Source organism: Anser brachyrhynchus (genome assembly GCF_964034855.1).
Source record: "Anser brachyrhynchus genome assembly, chromosome: 1".
Lineage (NCBI taxonomy): Eukaryota > Metazoa > Chordata > Aves > Anseriformes > Anatidae > Anser > Anser brachyrhynchus.
The window spans coordinates 21737381-21758844 of record NC_137694.1 but is presented as its reverse complement, the minus strand read 5'-3'; the positions used below and the strand labels follow the sequence as shown (position 1 = coordinate 21758844).

General features: G+C 46.4%; 1 protein-coding gene across 2 annotated transcripts in view; it reads right to left on the bottom strand.

The window, feature by feature from the left end:
* The window catches only part of TRABD (TraB domain containing), a 33359-nt gene extending 22826 nt beyond the window's left edge, over positions 1-10533 (bottom strand). Inside the window, exons 1-2 of one of the 2 annotated variants that reach the window (XM_080575036.1) lie at positions 10296-10531; positions 9909-10067 (exon numbers count right to left, since the gene is read on the bottom strand). The gene's annotated coding sequence lies outside the window, so the exon portion shown is untranslated. Of the gene's footprint in view, positions 1-9908; positions 10068-10295 lie in introns of both variants that reach the window. The other variant, XM_080575037.1, reaches the window with a different exon arrangement.
* Between the last annotated feature and the right edge of the window lie 10931 nt (positions 10534-21464).

Sequence of the window (21464 nt, the reverse complement as noted above, 5' to 3'; positions counted from 1 at the left end):
TGGTATCCCAAGGGAATTGCACAAGATGCTGAACTCATGGTCAGTGCTCATTCTGCTTATTCTCACAACTACTCTGCTAAAATCAAAGCATTTGTGGAAGAAAATGACACCACAGCATTTTACCTTACATTACCTTACATTACCTGTTCCGTACACACAAACGGTGTTTTACTACACAACAGACCAATTTGGCTGCACGTGCTGGGCAGCCTCGCACACACCAGTGACACCTTGCTAGGTTTTATTAGATTTCCCACCTTCCCTGCTGTCTCTGCCTGTAAAGAGAATGAGCAGCACCTCATCGAGACACCTGGCTCTTCCTCCTGCACGTGTATCTCAGGGATGGTCAAGAAGACAGTAGTTCTGGCCAGCAAATTGGGACAACACGTTTGTAGCCCTGCTCTGAGGAGCAGAGGGACAGATTTGGCTCCTGCCCTGCACATAGGTAGAGGAAAGCTGCCTAGCACCCAGGTGGATGCATTTTCCAGCGCACAAACATGGTGGCAAAAGCCTCCCTTTCCCCGAACACAAGAGGTTTGCTGAGTCTGATCAGTGCTCTCCACCCTGGTTTCTAGTCTTGATTTTGAAGCAAGTTGCATTGCTTTCTAGCTTCGCTTAAAAAATGCTTCTCTAAAAAGAGCATTTGGCTGGACTGCTAGCTGCGTGCACGTGTAATTCAGACAGCTGGCACATCTCTACATGGTATGGAGAGGCTTCAACAGTTCACGCCTTTGTATTGCCCGTACTAGTGGTCACCAGCAAACTGGAGACCACAGATGCAAAGGAGATGAGAAACCCAGAGTGACCAAAAACCTGGCTTTGCACACTCTTCGGAGCAAAACCCCCAAGAAACCCAGCAGAGCTCCATGCCCTCAGCAGGTAACAGCTGCAGACACAGCTCTTGAGCTGCGAAGTAAGAACCTTGTAAAAACAAAAGCTGCACGCTGCACACAGTCCAGAAGGTTCGGTAACACACCATTTATTCAAAACATGCAAGAACCCTGTGCAAGCAACATTAAGACATTTTTTTCCAACTGCCCTATCGCTTTTGCTACAAAGCACTGTATAAATTTAACCCTGTGACCTTGCCTTCCCCCTTTCTAAGGAGTCAATTGCAGGAAAGCTGGATATCAGAGCAAGCTGAAATGGTGGGTGAAGCCGAGTTGCTCTTTCCTCTGTGAGCATTTTCACAATTTGTGTGTCCTGCAGACAGCTCTACACAAGCACGGCAAGGGGCCCATGGCCCGGACAGGCACAGGCCAGCCCACTGACGCCTCGGCCTGGCCGGAGCCTCCTGGTGGCACCGCGGGCTGAGGTGAAACCAGAGCCTGTCCTGTCTCTGCTGGACCAGTTTAACTATTCCTGGACTTGTGCAGCAAACCAAACTGGAGAGACACGACTTTCCCCTCCCCAGGGGGTTTTAAGCTCCGGTGACCGAATACCTGTGCAAACCGCTGTGGCAGCAGGACTGAAGGAACCACATGTAGCAGAGGTTTGCTGAAGCCAATGTTGTCCTCTGAAAAAAAATGGACATCCAACTACATCACTTCAGGGTGCACTTTGAAACCCAGCCCTGAACTTGGCTCTTAGTTGGTTTACGTGCAAAATACTGAAGTGTTTTTCTGTCAGTGGATTAGAGGACCCTAGGCACAAACTGAAGTTTAGGCTTGGTTGAAGGCCTACCTCAGTATGAAAACATGCCTCTTATCGACAGCAGTGCTGTTAAATATAGTAAACTGCGAGTTTCAGTTGAAGAATAAACTTCTACACAGAAGCACCAAGTGATTTTCCACCCAGTGAGTGACATTTTAGAAAGCCTCACCCTGCTCTCACCACAGGTTAAGTGATGCATATAATACTGAAAAGCACACTTCTCTGAATTTACTCCTGACAATTAGCACTTTTTTTTTTTTTACCTGAAACATACAACCTGTGGAGAAGGCAAAGCTGGTCAGCACGGTTCCCAGCTCCACCGTAACGGGGTCCTGGCCTCTGCAAGGAACCCATGGCACAAGGACATGAGGGGCAGAGCGAGACTGGTCCGGCCGCATGGACAGGCAAGCCTGTCACCGCTTTCTTCTAGCAGGTTCCTAGGTGCTTAGACCTGCTTCACCTTCCACTGGAGATGAAGTTTTCCACACAGAAGACCTGTTTTTGATCTCCTTCCCCCTCCCTCAGGACATGCTTATGAACTCAGGTTATTCAGTCAACATGAAGAAAATTCCTACAACTGGCTGGCGACAGCAAACTGAGCTGAACAACTGCCATGAAAATCTGTGTGTTCAAGCTCCTGCTTAGAGTGAGCCACAAAAGGCACAAAACACCCCAGCACCAGAGCACAGACAAGGCCAGGTACTGAGCTGGCCACCACCCTCAGCGACAACATCGGAGAAAGAAGGCATGTTCTGGGAACTACTCCGGTACCTCGGGCTCCAGGCTGACCTAGCTCACCCACGTGGAAAACCCACCATCCCTGTACCTCTGCGTATTCGGAGAAGATATCTGCATCCCACAATACTTGAGATATTAATACTGAAACCTCTGAGAAAGGACTACATGTACTCTGCTGTTACAGACAGAAGGAACTGAAGCATGCGAATCTGTAAGCACTTCCTCCCACCGTGTCCAACAGCAAGAAAAAGGGTGCTGATTCAGATCAAATCCTGGCAAACATCTGGAAAACTAAAATTCAAGCATTTCTAAATCTCTCTGAGCTTGATTTTTCAACCTTATAGCTTATTTACTTATTTTAAAGTTCAGCTACTCTTATTTCTTTAGGAAGTTAACTAGGCAGTGCACATTCGTCTGTGCTTGCTAACCCAGAGAAGGATTTTAAACAAATGTGGCAGGGAGGTAAGAGTCTCAGTCACGACAAAGGATATCTGCACAGCACCGCTCCCCTGGGGGGGGGAACACAAAAAAAACAAGACTACCAAAGATTAGGGGTAGGGGGGTGGAAGGGGTGTAAAAGAGGAAGTGGGCAGAACCTGCCAGGCAACAGAAGCAAACTCAACCACAGGTCGTAAAGCCATAGGCAAAATAAGCTGTTTGGACAATTCTTTATTGTGTTCCCTAATACATATACCGCAAGATCTCAACCTCAAGTTCCCCTACTTACCATAGGATTTGGCAGGAACATGCAAAACTAATCAAAACCTTCTCCTCCAGCTACTCCAAAGGCCCGTACGATGCCCTCATCAGATAAGTCACATACTGAAAATCTTAGCTACGATGGTGCATTTCTTTCAGACAGAGCAGGAGATGTAGCTCCTAGGCACTCCTAAAGATCAGAGATTACAAAGTATTTCTGTTCTCTTATCTACCAGGAGACTGCCTTATCCTGGAATAACTCCCGTTGACAATGCCACCAAGAAAATTCCTGGAGCCAGAAGAAACAAAACAGAGCCTGACCTGGAGCCTTCTGAAGCAGCATGTCTGGGTTTTGCCTCTGCAGTTTTCCTGAAAGGACTACTTGATGATTGAACCCCTGATTCAACCACCTTCTTCCCCCTCTAGCAGGTGGTATTCTTGTGTTTGTTTCACCTTCACTAGCCCTAGGGGGGCCTCTATTCACTGGGTGATTAAAAGATAGTTCTTCATGTATATATATGCATATATATGCGCAAACACAGCCCTTTCCTCAAGTCTTAAGATGCCCAGGCAACGAAACAGGAGTTTTTGAGAACACCTAATGACCTGCAAGACCAAAACCATCTTACTGGCAGGCACCTATTTCCATTTCTCCTCGTCCCACCTGCGCACACAGGGCAACCACTCAAAGTGACAACAGCACTGGGGAAAAGGGACTATACCCTTCCCCATCACTTCTGGGATTATTTTCTTTCTCCTGCAGTGGCTGACAAAAAGCAGAGTGAGAAAGGCCTCCCCGCCAAACTACTTCATGTCAGTCCTCCAGCTTTCCTCAGGTAGAACAGCTTCAGCAGAGTTTCCTCTGTGTGAAACCTGCTCACGAACTACTGGCTCATTTCTCATGCCGTGTAGTCTGAGCTGACCAAAGCGTTTCAGTTCTAGCTGCACACTTAGGCATGTGAAACTCGTAGCTCCCCGTCTCAAAGAGACAAGGGGTACACTCACAAACCAGGGGCTCTGTCATTGATCGTTCCAGGCTCTAGAACACAATCTGCCAATAAAGAATAAATGTCCTCTCATTTTATTTCAATTTTATTTAATTCCTTTTGGCTTCAGTGAGAAAATTCAAATACATCATCAGGTATGGAAAGGCAGTCCATCGAGGTAACCTCCCACGGTAGGACTGAATTTGATCCTTTGTCTTGTCTAAGTTTGCTTCCTTCAGACAATGATTCAAGTGAATCAATAAAAAAAGCTTTTATAAAAATCCCTCATGTTCCTACCTATACAACAACCTAGTCAGCTCCTCCTTAAAAAGATTTTTATTGAATATTTTCTTCCTTCTGAGCGAGGCAGAAAATCAGACACAGCATTTGTTTCCTTCATGTTGAGGCTGCAAAAGGGAAATAAGGTTCTCTGCAGTCTTATACAGTTGTTCCGTATTTTCTGTGTGACGCACAGACATCATCAGAATAACTAGTACGAAATTATGGGCCGCAAAACTTCTACAACTTGTTTCACCTAGTATTGAAAGGGAAACCCAACAATTCTTACAGTTAAATTTCCCTCCCTTGAACAAATCTGTTTGTACCGTTGCTTTAAATACTTACAACGTTCAGCAGCGTTGCAGAGGGTATCCGCAGCTCTCAGTACGTGGAATATTAATCCTGCAAACTCCGAGATGGGATTATACGTACTTCTCTGTTTTGCAAATATGGAACTGATGCATATGCATGCTTAAATACATCTACAAATCCAGCCTTTGGTATCTAAGCAAGTACACAGGAGACTATTGGAGCATCCTAAGCATTTCAGTTTTGCAATGTGAATTTTCCATTGTTTTTAAATCCTTCAAAGGAGGATTGCTCCCCTATCCCACCCTTGGGACAGGGCTTCCTCACAACAGCCTGCCAACATAACTCATTCTTGTTCATCTAGAGTCACTGAGGGAAATACAAGAGTTACGCTGAGGACTGAACTTGCTTCAAGAGCAAGCTGATGAGCGCTAACAGGAGGTGTTCTCAGTGAGCTGAGAACCTGGTGCACCTCGCACCGGTCACACTGCGACCAAACCAGAACTGACCCGTGCTGGACTCCAACCACAGGTGCGCGCACACACACACACACACACCTGTTTCATGAACAGCCTCCTGACCCAGATCTCCAGCGCCAGTTCTGCTGGCTAGAAGATGGACTGTTTGCTCCTCAGACACGGCAATAAAAACATACTTATGTCTACGTACACTCAGCGTGCTGCATTCCTTTCATATTCTAAAGCTGCAGTTTCTCTAGCGATGGCTATCTGGCTCAGCTGGAACAGCCTACGTGCTTCAGGTTCACATTATACACTGCATAAACACATCTCATTTGAATGCTGCTACCCATTAACAGGACAACTCATTTTATGTAAACACAAGAGGCGTATCAACACCTCAGACCAGAAGATACAACCTTTCTCCCAGCGACAAACCATCACGCTCATTACTCACTATCCGGAATGCCTACAAAGTATCTTCCACAGCTCCCATTTAACCTACCAGGAAGGCTAAGCCAATCGATAGATCCGCGCCTTTGTTTCAGCACCATCTGCAGCAGTGGAAGCAGACTAAGTGTTGAAGATTGATGAGACTTCTCCCATGCTTATGCTCAGAAATCTTAGTAATGTTTACAAACAAACTAACACTGGCTCCAAATGGTGTCTCTTCTCTGTTGATAGACTGCTTGTACTCAGAAGGATGCATCAGCTGAAACGAGGCTGCCAAATAATGCAACGGCCACGAATTCAGGAATTGGAGCTTATTCCAAAACCATCACCAAGGTGACCTACTCTACGTATTGCACTTATTTCTCTGACACAACCCACGCCTTTGGAACTTAACTGAGCAACTGGTTCTGTGATCACAGATGGTCGGAGATTGCGGGCCTGGTTTCTCATGACTCAGAAGTTCATACATCTCCAAATACAGATTTTACCCTTTGAGCATGAATGAGACGCTCCTGCAAAGCGAACTGTGCTGATGTACGCCGCCTGAACTCAGGTACCTGCATGCCGGGACCAACATCCATTTGCATACTTTGGAAGCAAAAATAGAGAAGTCAGAGAGCTAGATTCAGTTCTTTCCAAAGGAGGTGTTGGAACACGGGAATATCTGGCCCAGGACCCTGATGCACTGAAAATACTTCATCTGATGCACTAAAAACGCTGTCTATCATCCCTTGTCACCGAAAGACAAGAAGGCATTCCCGTGTTTGTGTTTACAGAAACTGCTGCTGTTAGACTGACTGGGGCTACTCGATGAACTGAATGAATCGGACGCAAATCAGAACGCTAATGCAGGGCAGAACTGAGCATAAACAATGGGACAAATCTGTACTGATTGAAGAGGCTGTAAAGAGGCTGCTAAATTTAGAAACGTGAAGCAGAAAGACCCAAGTGATGCAGCCCAAATCTGGTCAGCCACTCCGAAACTTGCACTACCTTAACCTATAGATTTACTCGATCTCCTTTTTTATTCTCATATGAATCATCTGGATTCAGGGAAGGGTTGGAACCAAAACTATTTTATTAGACTCTCCTAGATCAGCAGACTGGGATAAGATATCCAGCCAGCTTATCTCCTCCCTCCAGGCCACTCGAAACAACTCATCAACCAAACAGCACTCTCGATTCTGGGAAACTCTCTCCAAAGGTCTCCCAAGCAGGGCAATGGGAAAAGTGCACGGCTGCTGCATGCACAGTTTCTGTGGAGCCCTATGAGAAGCAATTCTGTTCATCCCCTCTATTCATTATCTACAAGCAGCCAGAAAAGGAGGCGGGCAGAGAAGTTCTGCTATGGACAACTATCTGGTGGCTTGGAAGACGTTTGACTGCAACTGTTTCCACAAAACAGTTGCAGAAGTCTTGTTGAACTCTGCCTACACTTTTATTCCACTGTAGCTATGTGTTAGTGGCTGCCTGGTGACATGCTCAGGAGCTGGGTCCCAGGAATACTGGCAGACGTTCATAGTCATTACTTTTATTACAAGCACTTAAATCCAATCCTTATGACTGTAAAATTGGGATTTTGTAGGACAAATTTTTGACCAGCTGCCAAATACGTTATTTATCAGTGCTCTTCTGTCTGCCCCTTCCACCCTAGTCGCCAAACAATAGCTGGGATCAAGGTGATCAATGTGATCAGCTCTTTTCCAAAGGGATTAGGCGATCACAAAAGCTGCAAACATTGCTACACGATGCCGGCTCACACGCTAGCGGCCAGCCAGGAGACACAGCTCTGACTGCACCAGGGGGCTGGAGAACCAGGGTCAGGTTTCAAGGCAGCCCTAACCCAGACAAAGCACCAGGAAGGCAAGCTCACTTCAGCCCAGCTGCCAGGAGCCCCCCGCTGACACTAACCCTTCGGTCCTACAGGCACACGCTAACCAGGAACGCCACCTCTTGCAACGCCGCCCGGCTGCTGCACCACTTGCTTACAGCGTGAAGCTGCCTGAATCCAACAAAACCAGTAATTAGAATAATAGGTCTTCCCTCAAAAGATTATTTCTACCTCCTATCTGCTGCCCTCAGAAGAAACAAAACCCCTCCCTCAGCAATTCCCGGTCCTGTTTCCTGACACACAGGCCTTTTTTGGTCTCACCAGTACTGTCTGGATGTACTGAAGGACGGCTCCCAGTTGTGCAACACGCGAGCTATGAGTCCTAGCGAGGTGAGATTCAGTCTCCACACATACCACGCAGGTGAGTGGAGACCATTTTTCAACTTTGTCAGCGTTTGTGCTGCTGTTCAGCTCCAGTGCAGGCCTCTCTCGAGCACATACACCCTTCCTGCACAGACACACGCCTCTCAACGCAGATCAACGCCGTGCTATCTGTACAGACAAGGTTATTTCACAGACAGCCTGCGGGGCGCAGCAAGTGGAAGACAGGAGCTGCTGGAGCTCCAGGGCCATCTCTCCCGCAGCTTGATATGTGGTGTCACCAAGACACTCAGGTTCTTACGGAGGTGCTGTTCCCGCATCCCTCAGTGACTTCAATCAAAATGCATAGCACATCAACTAAAGGTGGAAAAAAAGAACAAGGGAGGAAGCAAGAGAACACAGACACTGACTTTGAATTTTCTTTTTTAAAGAGAAAAGGAAGAATTTGGCACTGAAGACACGCATGTTTTCATACAAATCTAGATTCCAGTTAATATTAAAAGTCAGATGTCCCCCCCCAGACTCATTTTATAGATGGGAGAGGGGGAAATCACTTCTAGAGTTCAAGTCCAAACGCGTAACTACAGTACTAACTAACTTGCTCCCAGCACCTGAGATTTGAGCAGCCCTTTACACAAACCTGCGGCAATTGAAGGTCTGACCTCAGCATCGACTCATATTGGAAACCTGTTTGCAAATACCTACCCAGTAACAACCACTACTAACAGAACACGTTGGTGTGATCTGGTACCAAATCTTCTGCGAGGGACAACTGGTGCTTCCAGCCAGCATGGACTTACCCTGGCAGGACAGGGAAAGCTGCAGAGCCCCTCATTCCTGCCAGCACTGGCTGGTAAAGTATGTGCTGGATATCACACCAGGCAGCTGTAGCTACACACCACTCCCATTAAATCTGGAGCACTCTTATCTCTGGCCTTCTTTCTTTCTTTTTGTTTTGTTTTAGTTTTCTAGGACTGCCCCAAATCTCTTCACTTTTGCCACGCAGCAAATAAGGAATGCTTTCTGAAGAAAGTGCTATTAAAAAAAAAACACACTCAGATGAGTCTCTCACAAGTAAGATGCCAATACCACTGTGTTTTATCCACGGCTGTGGTGGTGGCAGCAGCAGTATTTTGTTGTATTTGCCTTGTAGAAGGAAGACCACACTGAAAAATACCTACAGCTCTCCTGTCACCAAATTAAGCAATATCTGAGCCCACAGTTAAGACAGAGCGTCAGACACTGCTGAGGCTGTCTGACAAATTCAGTCAGCAACTCGAAACTTGAAAGTCCACCGTAAGCCACTAATGGCAAGGCACAAACAAAGGCCGCAACCATAACCCAGTGTTTTCACTTAAACTCACGTAGCTTAAGACAATTAAACGTATGGTTATTTTTCCCCGACTGCTTAAGGCCTACCCCCCTTACACGATACAGCAGTGAAAATCCTGAAATCCTGATTATTTTTTTTTTCTTCCCATTTCTCTGTTAGCTTTCCAAGAAAGAGCGTGAGCCGGAGAGGTCCCCGCACCGCCAGGCACCTCCACAAAATGGAGAAACGAGGCCATCCCCGGCACCTCCGGGATTTTGGGGACCGCTACCGACAGCGGCACCCGTGCAGAGCAGCAGCTCACTTTCAGAGGCACACCTCGCTTTCCCAGCCCAGCAGCTGCAACTTCGTACAGAGTTGTACCAAACCAAGCCGAGCCAAGCCAAACCAAGCCGAGCCAGGTCTCTGCTCCCGAGTGCCAGCCCGAGCCAGGCTCGCCCCCTCCCCGCCCCCTGGCCCCCGAGACCACCACGCTGGCGGAAAACGCCCAGCCCACGCCGGGCACTGGGGCTATTTTCGGCCGCGGGTTAATCACCGCTATTTTCGGAGGGCAAGCCCCGATCCCGCAGCCGACACCGACCCGAGAAGCCCCCGGCAGCTCAGAGGGGACCCAACCCCAACACGCCCCAGCCGCCAGCCCCCCGCCGAGGCGTTGCCCGTCCCTCCCCCGGCTCCCTGCCGCAGCCCCAGCGCCGGGGCGCCCCGCACGCCGCGAGGAGCGGCCGCAGGGACGCGGCAGCCGGGGGGACACCGGCCGGGACCCCCCCGCCCCTTCCCCGGGCCCCCCTCACCTGTGGCGCCCGCCCGGGGCCGCCGCTGGCGGAGGCGCTGCCGGGTGCGGGGGGGGCGGCGGTGGCGGCGCGGGGCTCAACGTGCGGCATTAGTCATTCATACAGGGGGCGGGCGGGTGGCCGCGGGGCGCTCTGGGAGATGTAGTCCAACGGCCATCGCTGTGTGGAAAGGGAATGGCGTGGAGGACTACAACTCCCAGGTGCGGCTCGCCAACAGCCCAGCCGCCATCAGGCAGCCGGCCGCCCGGCGGAGGCCATGGCGGGGCCGTGGCGCCGTGTGCGCCCTGCCTGAGGGCAGCGCCCTGAGGCGGCGGGGGGCGCCCGGTGAAGGCAGGCAGCGAGCCGTGCCCCCCGGGACCAGCCCGCCGCTCCCCCCTGCCCCCTTACCGCTTCGTCCACTCGCGTCGCCCTGCCCAGCGGAGCTGTGCTGCTGGGCGGTTAATGTTTCACCGCAGAAACCCAGAAATCCGGGTTGTGCAACCCGCTCGGTCACAGGCGGGCTTTGGCGATACTTAAAACCGCAGATAAATGTTGTATGGATCGGGAAAAGTTCCAAGAAAGACTTGTCAGAAGTGACTCCCAGATAGCGATTGGTGTCGGACACTGCCCTTCTTCCTGCCCTGCTCTGCTCCCGGCGGGTCACGGGCAGTGGAAGTGTGACTGAACCACCCAGTCAGTCTGAGCACACGTCCACCATCTGAATACAGTTTCACTAGAACAGATTTGTGGTACATTTTCTGGTTTTAAATAGTTTGCTCCACGTGTATATCCTAGTCAGGGTTATTTTAGGACCGGGCTGAGGTCTGGCAGCACGTGGCACGTAGCGATCAAGCACAGACATGTTCAGACAGTTGGGAATTTCACTTTCCGTTTTGTGTGATAATAGTTTCAACTTGCTGTAGAAGCACACATCAGGCAGCTGTATGAAGGATAGCACAGACTTTCAAAATACACATAGTCAAGTAAAGGCATAAGATACAAAACCCTGAACTTATGGAAAACAAACAAACAAACAAACAAAAAGCCATCCAGTGTCTTGCAGATTGGGAAGAGAATTTCACTTTGGGCATTTTCATCTGCTCACAGATTTCAAATACTTTTTTTTTTCTTCCTTTTTTTTTTTTTTTTTCCCCGAACTGATGTGTGAAGGCCGCTGAAAAGTTGGGACACGGTTGTCCTGGACAAGAGCAGGCTGGTCACTGCTTTCAGGGACTGTGCCATAAGATTTTCGTGGCATCTAAGTGCACCCCGTTCCAAGCACTGCCCGTTCCAGGTGCACCTGCTCCCCGCTAACCACAGCTGATTGCTTCTGAGTCTGTTCATAATCCGGCCTCTTCCAGGGATCAGCTTTGCTCAGCCATAAGCTGTCCATGACACGGGATTCACCACTCGGCTGTAATGTGCCAGGTAGCAGTTACATCCCTGTGTAGCGTTGACTAAGCAGCATGTGACAAAGCTCAGCGACCTGAATCCTGTCACACACCCGTAATAAGTCCCTTACACAGCCAGTCACACATTTTATCCTCATTCTGATTTGCTCAACTGGACAGTGTGCCAGGCATACCCTCAAGCCCCAGTTATTAACAGTGCAACATGCTGAATTCAAGCTATAAGTTTTAAATGATAGCTTGGCATTTTTTTTAGCTGCGCTTCCCACTGCAACACCACTAGCGTCTTGTGCAAACTTTGTGAGCCCTTTAATAGACTACAGCCATGTTCCCAGGCTTCCCACCCTTCACCTGCAAAGATTGAATGATTACATTTGGTTAGGGCTGGGGAGCACTGCCTTAGCCTACAGAAAACATCTCACCTGATCTGATCTGACTTGGCAATTCCTTTGCTTGTGGGAATACCATGAACTCTGCTAGCCTGCCTTTTTTTTTTTTTTTTTTCAGTTCATGATGCTGCACCCTGATTATGTCAACAGTATCAGTGCTTTCACTAATAATTACTTCAGGCACTGCCTTGTCTGCTGGCTCAACGAGAGCTGGGGTGGTTGAACATGCCTTTACAGCGACCACAGTAAGATGCAGATCTCTACCATGAAGCAATGCCACTGGAGACTCTGCCTGCGCTGTTTCAGCCTGGTCTGTGGCACGCAACATATTTGAAAGCTGAGAGGGAACACAGAGATGAGACGAAGTTTATCAAACAGAAAAGGCCTTGTTACTGCTGTGGCCAGCGATCCCAGGGGCGCAGGGCTCCATGGCTCTGTCACCAGCAGTCATGCTAGGATGGTTTGAGGTGCCCTCTTGCCCGAACTCGCTAGTGATCCAGCTGGCATCACTGTCTGCTAAGTGGCCTAGTATAACACATCAATCTGTTTCTTAAAAGTTTGTGAACAGAAGTATACAAAGATACACTTTATATATCTTCTTCTTTAAATGTCATCATGCTGTTATTGTGAGGCTAATGGTGGATGCCAATAGTGAAGAGAGGGCTTGTCAGCTTGGATTTCTCCAGTGCTTCAATTCTACTTAAAACACTTTTTTTTTTTTTTAAACTGAAAGTGAGCCTCACTGAATAGTTATCAGCCACTGCATGGTACATTTAGGTAATTTTATAAATGTGTGGAGAGTCAGAAAGGTTCCTTATGCATATGACGCTGCTGTTAGGCGTAGGTGTTTCCGAGATGGGGTGGGAGCAAGATGGGGAGCTGAGTGCACTTCTCCCTTCCCTCCCTCTTTCATTCTCTGCTTTGCTACCTTCCTTCTACTTCCACCCTTTCCTCTCTCTCTTATTTCTCTCTCCCTCTTTCTTTTTCTCTTTAGGATGAGAGCAGTGACTATGACATTAGCTGCAGTTGCTCTATTCTTTTCAGTGACCCCTGCTTCACAGAAAACAGAGACCTTGTGAGACATCTGAATCAGCCTCTGAGCAGGTTGCAGGGTGTCACCCGACAGCTTGCAGGGTGAGCCTTTGTGTGTTCTGTTCACAACAGATTCATAAGAATTTGCAGTACCAAAGGATTCACCCCAAACAGTCCTACCATTAAAAATCCTTAGCACTAGGAAGGTTGTTCATGTGTGCAGCACTGGTGTTGGCTCGGATGCCACGCCCACTGAGTTCTTGCCCTCCTCGCTGCAGGTGTGTACTACACATTCCCCATGTCTTTGTAGCAGTCTTCACCTGTTTAAATGTCTTCATGTCTTAATTTGTCTTCTCTAGGCCAGTGAGTCTTAACACTTTCCTTGAGTTGTGGCCTCTAGACAGCAGAGGTGGGCACTGGGCTGGGGCTGGTGCTGCGCACCATGGTTGGGGGTGCTACCTGTTACCTGTTAACCATGCCTGGAGCTGGCTTCAGGATCTATGTGCCATATTTGCATTTCAGTTGCCTGCCTCATTTCAGGGGTTACTCTGTGAAGTTTGAAAGGCAAGATCTTAAAAATGCTTATTTGATAAGAAAAGCGATTGTGTTTCTCACCATTTCTCCTGTCATCTGTGATGGCTAAAGAGTTTGTGTGGCAGTTTTGTTAGCCTGTGACTGACAAAACAGAGGTTTCTGAAGAGAATATAACCCTTGCCTTCACTTTTTTTTGTGTGTCATGACTTTGGGTCGTATGTGTCCATCCGTGTCATATGTCGTGTCCGATCTTCCATCCTCCCCACTACCACCACCCCCACCGCCAATTCTCCAAATGTCTCCAAGTTTCCGTTCCAGTGCTCTCTGGTCCCTACGTTTCCATCACTTGCTACTGCCCCGGTTTCACCCCTTCCCCGACAACACCACGATGTGACATTTATAAGTATAAATGGGGGCTGGGACACCCATGGCGGGCCACCAGACGATGGCACCGCGCCGCCTCCGCTATGAGGAGAAGGCTCCCGGGGCAGGGCGGGCAGGGGCCGTGCTAGAAACGCGAGCCCGGCGGTGCAAGCGGCGACTGGAAACGGCCGTGGAGGCCCGGGGGGGACCGGGAGGGTCTCGTCCTGCGGGGATGGTGGCGAGGGGAGCGGTAGCAGCGGTGCTGCCCCGGGATCAGGCCGCCTCGCCTCAGCCCCGGGCCCGCCGCGGAGCCGCGGGGCTGTGGCGGCCTCTGGTGGCCCGCGGGCGTCAGCGCCCCCGCGGCCCCCGCTGCCAACGGCTCCCTGAGCTCCGTAACGGGGGGATATCCCCCGCTGTGTTAGCAATCAGAAAAGGCAGCCGCAGGCCCACTCTAATACACTTCGTTCCCTAAGCACAAAAGCACGGTGTATATTTATGTTGCTCCTTGAACATAGCTAGAACTGGCTCCGGTAAAATTGGTTTGGGAAATCAAAAGAGCCAAGCTGCATACTGGGTTGGCTTGGCCTTCTCCAGACTTTACAACTTACCCTTAAAACATTTACTGTTCTTGGGGTTGGTCCTTCACAAATTGCTGCTGTGAAGTGAAACTGGGGGAAGTTGATTGATACAAGGCTTTGGTGCTCAGGCCAAGCCTGATGCAGGCAGGCATGCAACCTGCTGTGTCCATGTGGAATTGGATGTTACTGATGGCAGAGGGGGAGGAAGGGCTGCAGCCCCCTTGTTCCTCCTCTGAATCTTCCTATTCCTCTCCCCATCCCCATTACATTCACAGCAGACCTACACAACACAGCACTGCAGTATATTGGTGCTCCAAGTAGCTGTAAGTAACACAGTTTGGGTAAGAGAAGCTGTTAGCTGTGTCAGTACAGGGCCATTTTCAGGATCATTTGTGGGGGAGGCAGTGAGGCAGGCGAAATGAGCAACGCCATGTTGCTGTGACAGCCAGGCAGACGTGAGAGATGCTCTGGGCTTCCCTTGTCCAGGGACTGATACTACAAACTGGGAGAATGATTGCCCAGGAGGCAAACCAGATCCTCTGCTTCTTCACAGGAAAGGCTAGGAAAGCAGGCAAGCCAGAGATGCGCCCCTGTGAGGAGTCTGGGATTGCACTGGTTAATATTTCAGTTCACTGAAGGTATCCAGAAGTCCCCCATCAGAACATAATGTTGGCAGGCTTTAGAAGACAAGGAGAGACAATGTTATATACTAAAACAACAAGCTGTTATAGATGGTCTTGTTCCTACGCAGAAACAATTAAATCCAGTGTTGTTTTCAACAACAAAACAACAACCCAGTGTTGTTTTCAAATTCTAACAGTCTGGATTAGAGTCACAAAGCAGAAAAGTTTGGGCTAAAGCCAATTTACAAGCCTTAGGGCACACTATTCTGACTTACATTTGAAAGCCATATGATCTTATGAGAACCTTTTAGTGTAATCACTCTCAATACATAAACAAACAGGTTAAAGATAAAAGCAGGGCTGTGAACCACTGAAAATCACTGCTGGTGTCAATATGAGATGTGTAGACAAGGATTAAAAGGATGGGTCCAGAACCTTAATTTAAAGCTGCAGTGAAAAGATTGATGTAGCAATGGGACTTTTCCATTAAATTATTTCCTCCTCACCAGCACACTACCAGCCTTGTAACGTATTTGAAGACTGACAGCTTGTCCTGCAACAAATTGAGCTGGGGAGTGAAAGGGCAGGTGCTGCCTGCTTTCCACTCACCCCAGGGGAATGTTCAACGTAAACAGTAAATTAACTTGGAGTAGGTGGTGCAGTGGCTTCCCCACACACAGTGTTCCTACAGGGGATTAATATCAGATAGTCAAAGGGCTGTTATCAACTTGCCTGCTCATCAGCTCTGAGACTGCAAGTGATTTAAGACTGGAGAGCATCAATACTGTTAACTTTGTATTTTCCTAAACGGTGTCATTTGATTGAAAAAAATAACCAAGCTTGACAACATGATCACAATCCCTTTATTACTACTATCTAGAAATATTCTGACTCACAAATCCCAGCTGCTTTTCCCTTCATAGACTAGATGGGGAAACTGGTTGACTCGTGAAAGGTCCCTTCATAGTGTCTTTAGTGCCTTCCTCCTTAAAAAAAAAAAAAAAAAGTTGCTACTAAAATCATCACCCTGCCTTGATATTACATTGTGTTTGTGTATATGTTTCAATAGCAGGAATAGTTGTATAATGCAGAATCAGAACCTAAAATACAAAGTTACATCTATCAGGATATCTGGTTATCTCCCATGGATTGGAGTCTAAATGTCTGTTCCTGTGCCTGTGAAATTAAACTTGTTCAAATTTTGTACAGAAAATCCTGGGACTTACACCTAAGATAAGAATGAAGAGAAGGAAGGAGACATTGTCAAGGAAGAGATATGCTTCTTGTTTTGTTGGGCATAAGCTGAAGGTGTGGAGCAGGCAGGCCTTGACCACGCTTATGATCTTGACATGGCAGTTTCACTTTAAGCCAAATGTCATCTGAGAAGGCAGAGAACTTACAAGGGAAATAAGTTTGAAAAGGACTCTGTTAGGGAAAAAAGGAGGTGAAAGCTCCTATGTTACCACAATGGACAGCTTCCTTCTACCCTTCTTTAGGGCTTGTGGTTCACAGAATCACAAAATGGTTGAGGTTGGAAGAACCCTCTGGTGCAAACCCCCTGCTCCAGCAGGGCCACCTGCAGCAGGTTGCCCAGGACCAAGTCCAGATAGCTTTTGAATATCTCCAAGAAGGTTACTGGTATAGTGGTTTAAAAGGTTACCACCCTTCACTTTATGGTTACTGCCCTTACTGAACTTGTGAGTTTTTATGGAAACCTATCCTGCCTGGTGTGGCAGTGGCCTAGAAGCACCCTTGTAATCTGTCTGTCCATCGCCAATGAGAATCTAGGAACTAATAGCAACAAGCAGAAGACTGTGAAATACTACTACTCAGCTGTGAAAGAAGTATACTAGACACAGTAAGGAAGAGAACTTTGCAGACCCACAGATAGTAAATACCAGTGCCAAGAGCTTTACTTGGCATGATGAATGTCCTGTTGATACATCTCAAAGCTGCCATTACAACGCAGAAGAGATTGTGATACAATATTTACAAACAATTGCAAATGTCACTAAACCTGATTTAAATAAGGAATTTATTTTCACATAAGTGGAAATCCCATAACAAAAGTGAAGTTCTTCACAAGCAAACTTATCCTGGGGATGGTAATAATGACCAGAACTGCATTACAGAGAGCAGTGATCTGCTAGCTAAATCTGATTTTTTTCCTAAGTACTTTGAGTAACTGAGCATCCAAAGCAGTGTTACAAAGATGGTGAAGGGCCTAGAGGGGAAGACGTATGAGGAGCGGCTGAGGTCCCTTGGTTTGTTCAGCCCAGAGCAGAGCAGGCTGAGGGGAGGCCTCATGGCGGCCTGCAGCTCCCTCACGAGGGGAGCGGAGGGGCAGGCGCTGAGCTCTGCTCTCTGGGGACAGCGACAGGACCCGAGGGAACGGCATGGAGCTGGGACAGGGGAGGGTCAGGATGGGTGTTAGGGAAAGGTTCTGCACCCAGAGGGTGGTCGGGCACTGGGACAGGCTCCCCAGGGCAGTGGTCACAGCACTGAGCTGCTGGAGTTCAAGAAGCATTTGGACAGTGCTCTCAGACATATAGTCTGATTTTTGGGTGGTCCTGTGTGGAGCCAGGAGTTGGACACCATGGTCCTTGTGGGTCCCTTCCAACTCAGTATACTCTGTGATTCTATGATTTTAAGAAGATGAGGATCTTGGATTCCCAGGTTGTCTTTTAATGAGACAACTTGTCAACAAAGCAGTCAGACAACAGCTAAAGACAGCAAATTAGAGATGTGGCAGGTGACTATAGCATCTAGGTGATTTGAAGGACAATGAAAGGTAAATTAAAGTTTCTATCACAGTCTATAGGTCTTGATTCCTGTGCTTACTCTGTCTTTGCTTTATCCCACTACTTACTGCACAGAAATTTGGTCTCACTTTGAATGAGTGACTATTCCACACAGGGACGAATCAAGTGGTATATACCTAGGGGTATGTTCTGCTGTATCTACTTCCTTAGGAAGAATTCAAATATAGTTCTGTAACATAAATCTTCCTTTAGCTCAAAAGTAAAAACATTTTTTGAATCTTTAAGATTAAAGGTGGGTAATTGTATTTTTTATTTTAGACAGCAATTAGCCATCCTTGAGTTGACTGTAACATTCTTTGTTCCTCATCAAGTGTGAAGAAATAATTGTGTATGGTTAAGTTTCACAGCAAAAATTTGAATTAATTATGTAAAATAATCTTTTTTTTTTTTTTCCCCAGTGTTAGATATTCTAATTTTCTCTTTCCTTTTATTAGTTACAGTTTGTTTTACCAATCTGGATTAATTTATCTGCATTATACCCTGTCAAAGGAGATGACATGAAATTTCAAAATGAGGAACTGTGCGCTAATTTCAGGTAACCCATCTCAGACATTTAAGGTTTGATTTTTTTTTTTTAATTTTTTTTTGTCAGAGTATTCAAAATTAAGATTGTAAATTAAAAATAAACATGTTCACAACTCACACTACTTTCTGTCTTCTTGACCAGAAAGGATAGTCTGAATGGGAAGGCTGTGATTATCTCCACCTCATTTGTCTTTTGATTTCCAAATCCAAGTCCTGTCCAACATAATTTACTTCTATTAGTATACTCAAATACCTTACAATTCCATTTTCAAGGTCCTTCTCCCACTGTACTACCATGTCACCCCTTCTACCAAGATGAACTTTGTCCTTTGGACAAACTTTTTTCATTGCATTTGCAACAGTTCTTTTTTTGGGGGGTACTGTCAGCAGGAGCATGGAGAGCACAGGAAAATTACAATTCCAGTACATGGCCAAAGGGGATGAGAGTAGCAAAGAGCAGATTTCAGGGAAAACCCTGAACTGTGCTCAATACAGGGGACATCTTCAACAGTTCCAAAGAATATGTAGCATGTTGATTGAAGAGGTGTGAAGTAAAGGAGCAGAGATTTATAGTTGGCCAAATTTAACCAGGTCTATGTGAAAATTAGAGCAAATACCCTTCTTAGGCCTTTCCCAGCTTTCAAGTGTCTAGTCCAAAACCTGGAAGTGCTATAAGGAAATATCTGAAATACTATTTTTAAGGGAGAAAAATAGTGTCTTTAACCCTGAAGTGCTTTAAAAGAGTTTGTGTACAACCATTGTTGCTGGAAGCTAAAAAAAAAATATATTTCAGACTCAGAAAATTTCAATCTACAATGGAAAATTTTAACCCAGGATAGTTAAAGACCAGCAACCATAAAAGTACATGAAAATCGTCTTGAAAAATGTAAAGTAGTCAGCAGTCCTTCCTATAGGAAACTCCAAGAAAACTTCCCGTAATCCTCATGTTTTCTATCATGCTGATAAATGCTTTATGCATGCAGGCAAGATATATCATTGCATGAATAGTGCAACATGCATTTTTCAAGGAAAATCATAGTAATAATGTTTAAGATTTTACCATCATAAGAGAGCCGAACAAGATTCTTCATCTCTGAGAGTATCAGAGGCGGCAGGCAGGCTGACAAATTATGCCCTGTTAAAAGCAATGATCCCCATGTGATGAGTTGTTTGCATGTGGACTGTTTCCTTTAAATAAGGTGTTCCATGACCTTTACAACAGGCAAGAGTGATGCTTGCTTGAGGACAGCACGCTCCAGGTGAGCGATACAAGGAAGCTGTAAAAATCCATGGATCTGGACCCCAAGGCTTGGAAAATCCTCTGGTTCTCTAATGTTGCTGAATTATAGAAATTCCATAACTGTTCACCTCAGCAAGGACACAGGTTTCAATGACCCCAAGATAACAGTCTGTGCCCCATGGCGTTCTTCAACCTCTGAACAGAGTGTGTGGTCACCCTGCCCTCTCCTGAGATGGCATTATCTGTCAGAGCCTGGAAACATGGCAGAGAGAAAGTTGTGCTAAAAGCAGACATGGAGGTGGTTATGTGTGCTACAAGACTTCCTAATTTACCCTAATTTATTTTGGTTTGGATTTGCTAGTCCATAATTAGTATAATGATGATTGTTTAAGGTAAGATGGGAAATGGGGTTTTAATGAAGCAAGGTCGCTAATTTTCAAAGCTAGCAAAGGTGGTACAAAATTAGACCAACCAAGTGAAAAGTGGAATAGATTTTTGCTGCTAAAGATCTTGGAAATCCCCCTTATATGAAAATCCATATATGTATGTGTAGGTAAGTATTATATGAATGATGACCTGTCAAGTACACCTAACTGCTTTCAACATACACATTACATAAATCCGAGTATGTGAAACACTTAATGACCTCAGCACCTAATGCAACAAGTGGAAAGTGAGAATCAGTAATTAGTTTTTTAAGATCAGGCATAAAATTTGGCAATGTTTTAAATTGCTTTGTCTTCCTATTGCTCTCTAAAATGAGAAGCCTAAAGACCTGCTTCTTTTTTATTCCTCTGACATGGTATTTTTTCAGTCTTTTCTATCCATCTACCCTGCATGCTGTTTGGATACACTAGTCTTGAAGCATATCCGATGTTCAGCACATAAACATAGTTTTCTGTGCGTTAAGCGGAAAGTGCATTTAATTTTCCTTGAGAGATTTGCTCAAGGCATGGGTCATGTTATTCTTTGGAACTCCTGTGAAGCTACTGCTAAAATTAAATTTTGTGTTTTATTTTAAGGTTAAAAAACACATTAAATGTTAATCATTAGCTCAAAGGAACTCTGATCCTTGCTATTAATAGTAAAGTAGCTGATCTGTAATAGAGATTGTGTACCTTAGTTTCTAAAATAAGCTCACTGCAAAAAACATACCACTCCTGCTATTACTGTTTTTTTGTACAGTACACTACAAGAAACAGCAGGCTGGGTTCTGCCTCAGGATCACACTTGCTGCAGGCTAAGACATTTCCTGCTCAGATATGCCAGCTCGGAGTTACACCATGCTGATTCCGGTCTGCTCAGGCTGCGTATCGCACAGTCCCACTGACAAAACAGAAGCAGTTGATCCAATATTTCCTCTTGGATCAAGGGTTTGTGAAGGTGCCAAGGGTATGTGGTGTTTCATAATCTTCTAGGGACTCACAGTTGGAGAAGTGTTATGGAAAGTTAACACATTCCCTTCCCCGTGTTAATGGGAAGATCAAGGGGAAATTCTCTCTTCGTCCTGGTTCATCTTCTTTCCCCATCCAGCTTGGGCTTGCACCAGATCCATGCCGCACAGCACTCACTGAGAAAGTGCAAAGCTATGACTTCTGTCCCACTTGGTTCAATTTAGAATTAAGATATCATTTGGTTTTACTTACAAAACATTCCAGCTTGATTCTGATACCTGTCTTCACACTGAATAAGCTACTTTTCGTATTGAATTCAATGGAATTTATGGTGTAAGATATTAACCAAAATATCAAAACATCACAAAATCAGATTTAACAACAACAACAACAAAGTCTTTTTGTCCTGTATTTAAGGAGCTTTTAAGCATGTCACAGGACAAGAAAATACCTACAATACAACATCAACAGTATGCTGGTATAACATCAGCAGGACACTATGGTGGCATTACAGGAGTTTAGTTTTCCCCAAAATGCAGGTACTTTGGCAGCAAACGTACCTCTCTGAGTGGTGACATGAAAATCTCATTCAGTTGTCTAAAGAAAGCAGAGCTGCCCTTCTTCTGAGAATCTATAGGTACTGGAAAGAGGTTGATTACCTCAGGGGT